Below are 11,867 nucleotides of genomic sequence, written 5' to 3'. Positions count from 1 at the left end.
ATGCCATGCTTTCTCAAACAAAATTTCATCCATATAAATTCTATGCAAATGCCAACTGCTAATTCTACTACCCATTTAAGTAGCCCAAACGCTTTCCTCTAAACTGTTTATAGCTTTTGGAAAAAAAGAACAGCCAAAAGTGATCTGTCTCTCTCTATCTCTCTGTTTCTGTCCCTTTCTCTTATCTCTATTTCTGTCTCTGTTTCTGTCTCTCTCTGAATCTCTTTCTTTCCTCTTGTTATACTTTTCATGTGGGCTCTCCTTCTAGCTTTAAGGGAAGAGTCAAGGAAACAATAGCTAAACTAAAAAACTCCCAATTGCATGAGCAGGGGAACTCTCCTCATTCAGTTGCCAAATGCACAATTTTAGTAGGTTTCAAGTAGCAGGAAATAAGGAAGAATTTGTGAAGACGTCGCTTTCTCCCAATTGTCTCTTTGTTCCCTATTGCTGGCAGTCAAGAACTTGCTCAAAGAGGAAAAATGACTGGCCCTCAAGGTGAGGTTCCAGAGGAGAGAAACCCAAGTGGGGAGATTTTTCCTCTTTTGTGTCTCTGTCCTCTTCACCACTGATCATTTTTATTATTGTTCACAACCATAAAAAGCCTCCTGTTGATGTCACTTGAGGTCTTATTTCTCTTAGCACATCAACATGTGGGAATTTTAGTCCAGGAAAATGACTGACAGTATTAGAAAGAAATTAGCTTTGGGACTGAGAATTTTTGCTGAATTATTGCCACATCTTTGCCTAAACCAAGAGAGGATTTTGAGACAATATGGAAGTAAGTCAGAAAACTTTTGGCTTCCCAGATTTCCTCCACAAAAAGGACAGAACATTGTCTCAGAGCAGCAGAAATAAACATGGGGTAAAGCAGTTGTCCTCCCAAGAAAATTTGAGAAGAAGCCAGGGAAGATCTGATCTCCAGGGGTGGCCTGAGTAAAGTGCAAACACCTCTAGGCAGAGTGCAGAATCATCAAAAGACAAGCCCTGGGAGCATCTGGGTTGAGAGGCAGCCTCAGACTCAGAAGCTTTCATCATGAAGATGGTTTTGGGGCCTGGGAGCTGAGTAGAAAAGATTGAAGGACCTTCCACTGTTAAGGGATGTCAAGCACAACTGTGCTGACCAGACATGTCTGGTCTGTGGCTACAGGGAGAAAGCGCTAGAACAGACTTGGTGAGTACAATTATGAAAGGCAAGGACCCTGATAGCTATGAGCACTCTCAAGAGAGCAGAATCCTTAGTTCCAGTTCTAGGGAAGACAGGACAGCAGTAGTTTGCATCCACTAGAAGGACTGTAGGGAGCAAGATCATTTGCAGGATTGTATGACTCAGGGCCCTAACCATGGCTTAGGACTGGAGAGGTGAGTTCAAGATTAGGACTTGAGACAGAATTCATAAAATAAAAGCAAGAAGACCCTGAAGTTTGGGGTATCATTCTCCATACCTCGGGACTAGAACATGATTACAGTAATAGCTGCTAAAAATCAAAATAAAACAACAACAAAAAGAAAGAAAATGAATAAACAAAAGAGACCGAACCCAATCATTGATAATTACTATAGGTTAGAGAAGATCTATGCCCATATTCAGATGAAGATAACGGAGTCTCCCCAAAAGCCATTCCTTTTTCAACAAGAAATATCAAATGATCCCAAGCACAAAAAAGAGTTCTTGGAAGAACTTAAAAAAGACTTTTAAAATCAAATAAGATAGATTGAAGAAAAATTCAAAAAAATAAAAATAATCCAAGAAAATCAAGAGAATTATGAAAAGAAAGTCAACCAGCTGGAAAAAGAGAATCACAAACTTAAGAAAATAATCCCTTGAAAACTTGAATTGAGTAAGGGGAAGATGTTCAAATACATCAACAAACTATAAAATAAAATCAAATGATTGAAAAAATAGAGGAGAAAGTGAAATGTTATTGGAAAAACAATTGATATGGAGAACAGGTTGAGGAGAAGTAAAATTAGAATAGTCAAACTATGATTATGATTAATTATGATTAAATTATGATTAAAAAAAGAATCTTGATACAATAATATAGGAAATCATCAAGGAAAATTGCCATGAAGTTCTAGAACATGAAGTCAAAATAGAAATAGAAAAAAAATCGCCATGTAAAAGAGATCCCAGCAGGAAAACTTATAAGAAGAGCACAGCCAAGTTTCAAAACTCTTAAATAAGGGAGAAAATATTGGGAGCAACAAGAAAAAAAAAACAATTTAAATATCATGAAGCTACAATAAAGATTGTGCAAGACCTAGAAGCTACTATATTGAAGGACCCTAGGACTTGGAATACTATACCACAGAGCAAAAGAGTTATGGTCAAGAGTAATTTGCTGAGCCAAGTTTAGCATAACTTTGAATAAAAAAAGGATATTTAATGAATCCAAAGGCTTTCCAGATTTTATGATAAAACCCTCACAACTTAATGAAAAATTCATCATATAACATTCAGGAGAATAGAAGGTAAACGTTAAAGGCAATTAAAAGGGACTCAATAAGGTCAAATTGTTTATTTTGTATATGTGAAAATCTTAGCAATAATATTATGAAAATCATCATTATTTGAGGAGTTTGAAAGAAAACCATGAGCTGAGCCGAGTAAGATGGTCTCTTTCTAAAAAAAATAAAAGCATGTGGGGAGAGATTAAAAAGGAGTAATTATATTATACAAATGAGGCACAAGAGAAAAAAATTAGGATAGAAGAAGCTAGTGAGGGGAGCATAGATAGTGATGAAACCTTACTCTTATCAAGAATTGATTAAAGAGGGAACAATATATGTATCTAGAAAGATATAAAAGTCTTCTCCTGAATTCAAGGCTGGTACTCTATCCACTGCACCACCTAGCTGCCCCTATAAAACTCTTCTCAATTCAAAAGAAATAGAAGGGTGAAGAAAGAGGATAAGGGAAGGACTTTTAGAAAAGATAGGTAAGTTAAGGAATAGCAGGGCAAGGTAGTGGGAAGAAGTAAAGCAGAAGAGTGAGGAGAGATAGGATAAATAGGGTTAAAAGGATACTGTGGAAAAATAGAAGGGAGGCAAACACAACAAGCAGTTGTAGCTTAAGATGTGAATATGAAATGGAAATGGATAGCTAACTAAAATTTTGCATTCACAAATCTGTCAGTTTTAGGAAACATAAACATGAGAGACACATACTAGTTAAAATAAAGTGCAGGAGTAAAATTAGTATGTAAAAAAGGCAAGGATAGTAATTTTGATCCCAAAGTCAAAATTAAAATAAATTTAATCAAAAGTGAAAAATAGAGAAATTACACTATCAGCATGTTATTCAATATTGTTTTAAACCATTTAAAATATCAAGATAGTATAAAATAACTAAGTCTACATCTGCCAAAATAGACACAGAAACTATATAATATAATTACAGAGATATGTTAATATAATTACAGATATATGTATACACATATACATATATAAATATATAATATTATAATAACATTTTACACAAATAAACTCAGCTAAATAATTGAAATAATTTTATAATTCAGGGGTAAAGCCAATATAATTTTTTAAATGACATTTTTACTTAAATAATTTATCTATTTGATGCCATTCTAGTTAAATTATTAAAAAAATTATTTTACCGAGTTAGAAAAAAATAACAAAGTTCATTTGAAATAATAAAAGGTCAGAAACTTCAAAGAAACCCGGGGTGGGGGAGAGATGTAAAGGAAGTAGATTCAGCAGTATCAGACCTTAAACTATATTATAAGGTGAGAGTACTGTTGAAGTGTAAAAAAGGACATATTTGATTCTTTTAAATTAACATTTTCTTGTATAAATAAAACCTATGAAGCCCAAAACAGAAGGAATACAGAAAACTTTCATATACAATCTCTCAGATGAGCTGTATTTAGACTGGGATGTTGCTGTGGTGTAGGTAATGATGAGTTGATTTAGAAAAACATGGAAAGACTTGGACTTATGAAGAAATAGGGTATCCTGCTTCAGAGAAACAGATGACAGGTAGAAATAAGCAGAGTACAGTCCTACATATATGTGTATATAGATAAGTTTATAGATATCTATGTATATGTATAAATATTCATGCATAATTGTAGCCTCCTTTAGGGTAGGTTAGGAAGGGGAAAAATAAAGTAAAAAGTGCACAACAAAGAACAAAAGAAAATCAACAAGGGAACAGAAAAAAAGCTAGACAATGACTAGTATATTATATAAGTTTTCTTGAAATGGGAATTTATTGTTTTATATTGAATTGTCTCTTATGATCTGCTGAATACATGGCTATTTTCCTTTCATTTTGTATTTGTTTAAACTAAAAAAAGCCCACTAACATATAAAAAATAAAAATAAAAAACCTGCAAAAATTCTCTCTCTGTGTCTCTCTCCCTGTCATATACACATACATGTTGTATCTTGAGATCCTAGTGCAGCAGCTACAGTCACAAGTCAGTAATTCTCTCTGCTTTTTCTTGGGGAATCTGATTGGAATTTCAGGAGAAAAAAAAAAGATGAGAGAGATGTGGACTTTGCTGAAAATGCCTCAGGTGTATGTTTCCCCACAGGGGTCATGCATCCTGGTGATGCTCTTGAGTCAGCGTGGATCTCACAATCCATTCTTCCTTGTCTTTCATCTCTTGTTTCACAGCACCTGAGAGATCATTGTTAGGAACTTGTGAGAGGCAGTGTGGTAGAATGCTGGATTAGAATTCAGGAAGACCAGTATTCACATCTTGCTTCTGACATATATTAATTCTTTGGTCACAGGTGAGATCAATTTTGTCAAATAAGCACTTATTAATCACTTGCTGTATGGAAAGTGCTATTTTAGGGATTAGGGATTCAAAAGCCTAAAACAAAATGGCCCCCTCCTTCAACAAACTTATACTGTGTTAGAGTTATACTGAGTATCTGTAAAAATGGAATGATAAAACCTACTATATCAACGTCAAAGGACTCTTATCTTTTATTTATTAGGAAATATGTGGATAGCACTTTGAAGACCTTAAAGTCAGAATGCCGAAATCCTATCTGATATCACTAAGCATTTACTTAATCCCTACTGTTTGAAAGGCATTTCTTTAAGGTTGTGGGTGGGAGAGAAGGCACTGACCTGTCATGATAGAGGGAGACTTCTCACCTGGGAGTTCCCAATATAAATGAAATCGCAAATCCAATCCCTATCCTTTTGTGCCAGCGACCAAGCTGGTTACTCTGGTTACAAAGGCAGCAAGGCCAAAAAAAAATAAGTGGGCATTCCACTGAAGTGGGTACAAGGTGGAAATTCCAGCTAGGATCTGATTATTTAATGTTTCCTTAATTGGACATGTTAAAGGAAGGTTCACTGTCCTAATGACTATCACTTCCCTTGATGCACTTAGGACCATATGGAAAGGAACAAAACCCTTAGATTCGGAGAAAACGATATTTTGAACAAAGCAACATTTTGATATTATGTGATTATGAGTTTAGTTTCAATGTCACATCAGAGTTTATTTGATTGAAACAGTATATTCTTACATCGATGCTTAGTGTCTCAGCCTTTCCATAGCAGTCTTCACACTAAAGGGCGGAGTGAGCCCAGATCTCGGGTCCTCAGGATAATAGTTCACGATCAATAAAGCATCATTCTCCTCATGAGCTATGTGGATTTTATAGAGTATGGATTTAGGGGCTGCTCTTTTTGCTACCGACTTTCTGTCCAGGCCCCTGGAATTGTCACATTATTTGTTTTTAAATGAGGGTGCTTAGGCAGTCATCTCTCAGAAGACACTGCTTGTTTCTGGATGTGGAGGAACACAGCAGAAAGCCTCAGGGGCAGGAGGGAAGTGGCCAGTTCATTTATCCCCATGATGCATTTAACCTTTTCCGTATGATTTAAAAATAAACACGGTGAGCATGCAGGTGAGCAAACAAAATAGCCATGAGTTCTTTGGGACTCTATTAAATCAAGTCATTTTTTGGCTTTCCCCTCCAGGCTTCTCCCTTCAAATGGCCTGGGAAACATCTGCAGTGTGAATCAGGCAGCAAGATTTGGGGAGGAAAGGTGACCCAAATCATCCCCACCAGGTGATGGCTGGATGCAGTGTTGGATTCAGGAAGCCTTGAATTGAAATTTCATCTCAGACACTTGCTAGATGTCTGAGCTACTTTATTTATCTCAACCTCATAATCCTCATCTACAAAATGGGAAGAATGATATACCTGCCTACTGGGTTATTGTGAGGATCAAACGGGATAACATATGGACGGCACTTTGCAAATTGCAAAGCATTTGACAAATACTGGCCATTATTATTGCTCTCATGGATTTTTTCAATCAATCAAGTAATCAGCAAACACTACTTAATTACTCACTATGGGCCGGCATTGTAATAAGCACTGGAGAGGATAATAATGGCCATCAATCAATCAATAGATACAATTGATCAATCACCAGGCATTTATTAAACTATGACTATATGCCCCTTAGCATCTCTGAGCTTGTTTCCTCATCTGTAGCATGAGGAGGTTGGACTTGACGGCTTTGGGGGTCTCCTCCAGCTCTCATTATATGATACCATGGGCATCTCATTTAACTATTTGGGATTTCAGTACTCTTATCTTTGAAGATGAGGAGATTACACTCAAAGGACTTTAAGGTAGAAGATCAGATCTAGAATCAGGAAGACTCCTCTTCCTGAATTCAAATCCAGCCTCAGACACTTACTAGCTGTGTGACCCTGGACAAGTCACTTCTGTTTGCCTCAGTTTCCCCTTCTATAAAGTGAATTGGATAAGGAAATAGAAAACTACTCCAGCATTTTTGCCAAGAAAACTCCAAATGAGGGCATGAAGAGTCATTCATGACTGAAAATAACTGAACAAGAACAATGGCACTAAATATAAAATACTATAAGTATATCCAAAAGAATATGAAATCTACACAAGATGATTAATTTGGAGGGATGGAGAGAAGACATTAGCAGATGGGAAGTCTGGAAAGACAACATGACAGAGCTCATGTTTGAGCTGAGCCTAGAAGAAAAGCATGTATTCTACAAAGCAAAGGTCCTTATGGTTATTCTCTGAGTAAGTAGCTATGGCATTCTGATTTTTTTTATTTCATTAATAAAGAGTTCTATCACTGAGAGTCAGGGTATACAATGGGCCTTCAAGAATTGAGGATGAGTATCACACAGAGGTCAGTGTGTCAGAGATGCCAGTGGACATGAGCTGGCTGAAACAAATTGCAAATAAGAAATTGGGAAAGACAGAAGTGTATTGATCTAGAGTTGGATAGAACCTTGGAGGCTGTGGCATTGACGCCATCATTTTACAGATGAGGAAACTGAGGGTAAGAGAAGTTAGAGCCTTGCTCAAGGTCACGGCTCGAATATATCTGAGGTGGGATTCAAGCCCAGGTTTTACTGAGCTGAAGTCCCAGTGCCCTGTCTGCTTTTCCATGTCTGGCATAAAGGATGCCATCATCGAAGACTTTCATGAAAAAAATGCAGATGGATTCACCAGAGGAAGAATATTGAATCTGATTTAATTGTCTCGTAGCCAGTTCTCTCGTGGTTCTATTTTCTGCTAGATTGTCCAACTCTAAAACTTGAAAAGACCTTTGAGATTGAAAAAAGTAGAGATAACAGAATTCTTGAATCTCAGTGTTAGAAGGAACCTCAACCTAATCCATAGAATGTAGATGTAGAATCTCCCCATAATCTATCAAATAAGTGGCCAACCAGTCTTAGCATAGCATCTAGCACATAGTAGGTCCTTAATAAGTGCTTATTACCTGATTGACTGAGATTCAAGACCATCTGTGGAAGGAAACCCATTGTCTGCAAAGATAGTTCATTCTATTCAGATGAGGAAATTGAGCCAAAGAAAAGTAATTTGTTCCAGGTCAACCGATCAACAGTGACAGAGTACAGAGGGAGGACTAGAACCAAGTGCTGTGAATCATCAATGAATGGTCCTTCCATTACCCGATGCCAGCAGGTGACAATTAGATCATGCTCTTCACTCGCCCTCAATGTGAGCAGTCCTCCACTGTGCCTGTGACTTATCCACATGCATCATTCACCAGTGATTTAGCACATCCATATCCATCCAGACTTTGGGAATCTTGTCTATGTCCTCTCAGAAAGTTATGGTGGGTGCCAAGGGATCCCAATGTGGTCAGGGCTTTCTTTGCCTTCTCTTTATAACATAAGGATACAAGGGGAGGATGATAACTTTGCAGGCTCCTTAGGCCAGAACCTGAGGCCTCATTGTTGGTATAATACTGAGATATTTGGGATAGATTTGCCAATCAGAAGGAAAAATAGTGCATTTGGGGGAGGAGTGTTTCAATCAAGCTTAGTGACAATGGTGAGAAGCATTGAAAGAGGAGAACAAATGTAACAGAACTCTGAAGACATTTAATGTAGGGACAAGAGGAATCTAAATGTCTATGTTGTAGCTATCACAGCGAATGGAACCAAAGTTGGGTAAGGATCACTGTATCTTAAGGCTCATAAGTGTCCTGCCTCTATCACGGATACACCGTGTTGGTAAAGGAGACGTGTCTATCATAGGACCTCTGAAATTCACCAAAGAAGGATGTAGAAATCTGCCACTGTATGATTTGGTGAGAAGGCTGTACCAAAAAATCCTTATGAAAACATCCCTGGGAGGAGCCCCTTAACCAAATCACCTGGAAAGAAATAAGCAGAACCATTGAGAATATGATGAATGCCCAATGATTGCAATGTTATAAATTAAAACAATACTAAAAGGCAAAATATTCTGGGTCAATCATTAGTCTGGGTCTCAGAGAATCTGATGAAATACACATCACAGCTATTATTAGAGTAATAGTGTACAATAGGAACAGAATATACGCTCTGATGTAGTTGTTCTGTGTAATCACTTTGTCACAAGGTTGGAAGGGGGCTAATATTTGAAACTGATTGTTACAAAATTCCAAAAAACCTAGATTACCCTAAATGAAGTTCTTTCTCTGCGAAGTTATTGCCCAAATAGTCATCTCTTATGCTGCAAGATAAAAGTAGCTTTATCTTAATCCAATATATCTCATTTGAAAGTTGTGAGGTCAGTGTTGTGGAAAAACACCAGGATCTAAAAGAGATTTGATCAAGTGTGAGTAGACAAGTATTGTATGACTATACTTTTAGGGGCAGCATGTATTTTTCTCTCTCGCACTCCATATGATAATTCAAAAAATCTATTTTAATGAATTTGTAAATATTTATAGTATGACTACCCTTACCCCCAAATCTTGGTGAACTTCAACTTTTTTTTTTTTTTTGAGGCTGGGGTTAAGTGACTTGCCCAGGGTCACACAGCTAGGAAGTGTTAAGTGTCTGAGACCACATTTGAACTCGGGTCCTCCTGAATTCAGGGCTGGTGCTCTATCCACTGCGCCCCCTAGCTGCCCCCTAACTTCAACTTTTTTCAAAAATATATGGCTTTCCTGGTTTGAGCACTTACATAGATTTCATCCTCTAAGACTGCCATTGCTAATATTCAGAATAATTCTCTCTTAAATTAGTCTCTGGATGATTGATATGCAGCCCATCAGTGGTCCTCTACTCAAAGCCTTTTCGGGCTTGGTAGGATTGACAAGAGTTTCTATTCTACGAGGATAGCCTTTGAAAACCCAGGGCTGGCTTTCCCGGTCTGATGAATTATCAGCATGGGACTTTAGCTCTTGGTCTTCCAAAATGACCTGTCTCAGATTGCCTCCTGTCAGGAAGGTTCTTCAGATGGTGGAGGAAATAGGAAGGCTGGATGTGCAATAAGAAGACACGTAGCAAGGGTTGTCACCAGGCCCACTGACTACCATTGGGTTAATGGTGTATTCTATGGTTAGAAACAGCACCTTCTATCATGTCATCCCAAGTCTTCTGTTCTTCAGAGTAAGCACCTTTAATTCTTCTATTTCAATTCAGGGAAGCTTTACTAAGATCCTGGTACACAAAGCACTGGCTAGCAGCCTCTAGGTGCTTACATCCTGTTAGAGGATGCAACTTATAAAATGATTAAGTAAATATAAAGAATCAAGTTGGGGAGAGAGCACAGAAAACCAAAGAGATGGTTTTCTATGGTTTGCCAAAGGAAGCTGCACCTGGACTGTGCCTAGGGGGAAGATAGGGAAGATAAAAGGCAAAGTTGAGGAGAGAAGGAGATCTAGGTATGAGCCCTGCTCGAATAAAGGCATGGACTCCAGAGATGGGATGCTGTAGAGTGTGGGAAGGCAAGTAATGGGAAATAAGTTGAGAAGGGTGGATGGGAGTCAAGTCTTTCACCATTCTGCTTGTCCTCTTCAGCATTCTCTCTACTTTATCCCTCTTATTCCTAAAATATGACATTCAGTACTGACCCGGATGTGGTCTGAGTAGGGTTGTGGACAGTAAGAATGACAGCTGCCTCACTACCTGGCACATGATCTCAGCCTTCAGAAAGTCCAAGGAGGTATTCACACTGTATCACACTGTTGACTCAGATTGAGCCTGTAGCTCAAAAGCTTGTACCCCCAGATCTTTTTCAGAGGAACTAGCATCTAGGCACTTTTCCTATGTTGTACTTTTGAAGCTTAACTTTTGGACTTTAGTGCAAATGTTAGAAGCAACACCATCTTATCATCCTCATCAAACTTTCTGAAATAAAAGTAAATGGAAAAAATGATTCCATCATGAAAAACAAACAACCCAAATTACCAGAGAAAATCTAAACTCTATAAAAGAGTCAGACTAAGTACATGATCGAGAAAACCCCAAACATGACTGGAATGCACAGAAGTAAATATAATCCTTCTCACTCACAAAATGTATTGCTTATAGGTTGCACTGAAAACATTAAGTAAACAGTTAGAGCGACTACCTGCTAGAGTCCTAAGCCAAGGAAATAGAAAAAGTTGTCATATAGATTGCTGGGAAAGTTCCCATTAATAAAACAGAACACAGGTTAAAAAACATAACGCTTAATCTCACCGGGAGCAAAGAGAATGACTGCATCTGAATTATCAGAGAGAAAGGAGCCCAGCACCAAGGACTCAATACAAACATGAGTAAATAACCCGTCAGCAAAGACAGAAGGGGCTGAAAGTAGGTTCTGCCTGTATTTATAATGATCGGAATGAATTTCACTCCGTACAGTTCATGTCTAGGCAGGAAGTTCAGAACAGTGAGGGTAGCAGCATGGGGGGCTTTGGCCCAAAGCTGTAATTAGCCACATTGGGACACTGCTGGATAGCAGAAGGAAAGATCACCAGCTGATAGCTTCTTATTTAAGTGAGCATTGGTGCTAAATCCATTAAGCTAAGTTTGGCTTTGTCTATGTTATTGGAGGATCCAAGTCTGAAAATTCTGGCCCCCAAACTCAAAGCTCCAGCCAGTGCCTCCCAGTTATATTTCTGCTGCGGCGATTGGGACTCTTATTTGCTCTCACTTGCTTATTGCCCCCATTCCTTTGGGGGCAATTAATTCCCTTCTCTTGGCTCTAGGTTTATTCCTCTTTTAAATGAAGGGAAAAAACTGGGTAATCTCTAAGCTCCCTTTGAGTGTTGGCGTTGTATAATTGAAAAATGGCTAAATATAATTGTAAGATAATGATAAAGCTTTGTCACCCTCTGATAAACCTCCTTAAATACAATTATTAGCAAGAATTTCTATAATCCTGCTTTATCTGATCTGATCTGTCTGGAAATCTTTAGGGATCAAGTCTTGTTAGAAGAGTCCCATGATTTAGATAGGAGCTACCTAAAATGGTGGCTCTTTTTATCCTATCATTGAAGGTAATAAATGGGGACAAAGGTAATCAAAACATTTAGCGATGAAAAGGATTTATGTCTAGAAAATTTCATTTACTTCTAAATGAGACAG

Source organism: Sminthopsis crassicaudata, chromosome 1 (genome assembly GCF_048593235.1).
Source record: "Sminthopsis crassicaudata isolate SCR6 chromosome 1, ASM4859323v1, whole genome shotgun sequence".
NCBI classification, from domain to species: domain Eukaryota; kingdom Metazoa; phylum Chordata; class Mammalia; order Dasyuromorphia; family Dasyuridae; genus Sminthopsis; species Sminthopsis crassicaudata.
Note: the sequence above shows the minus strand (reverse complement) of the source record.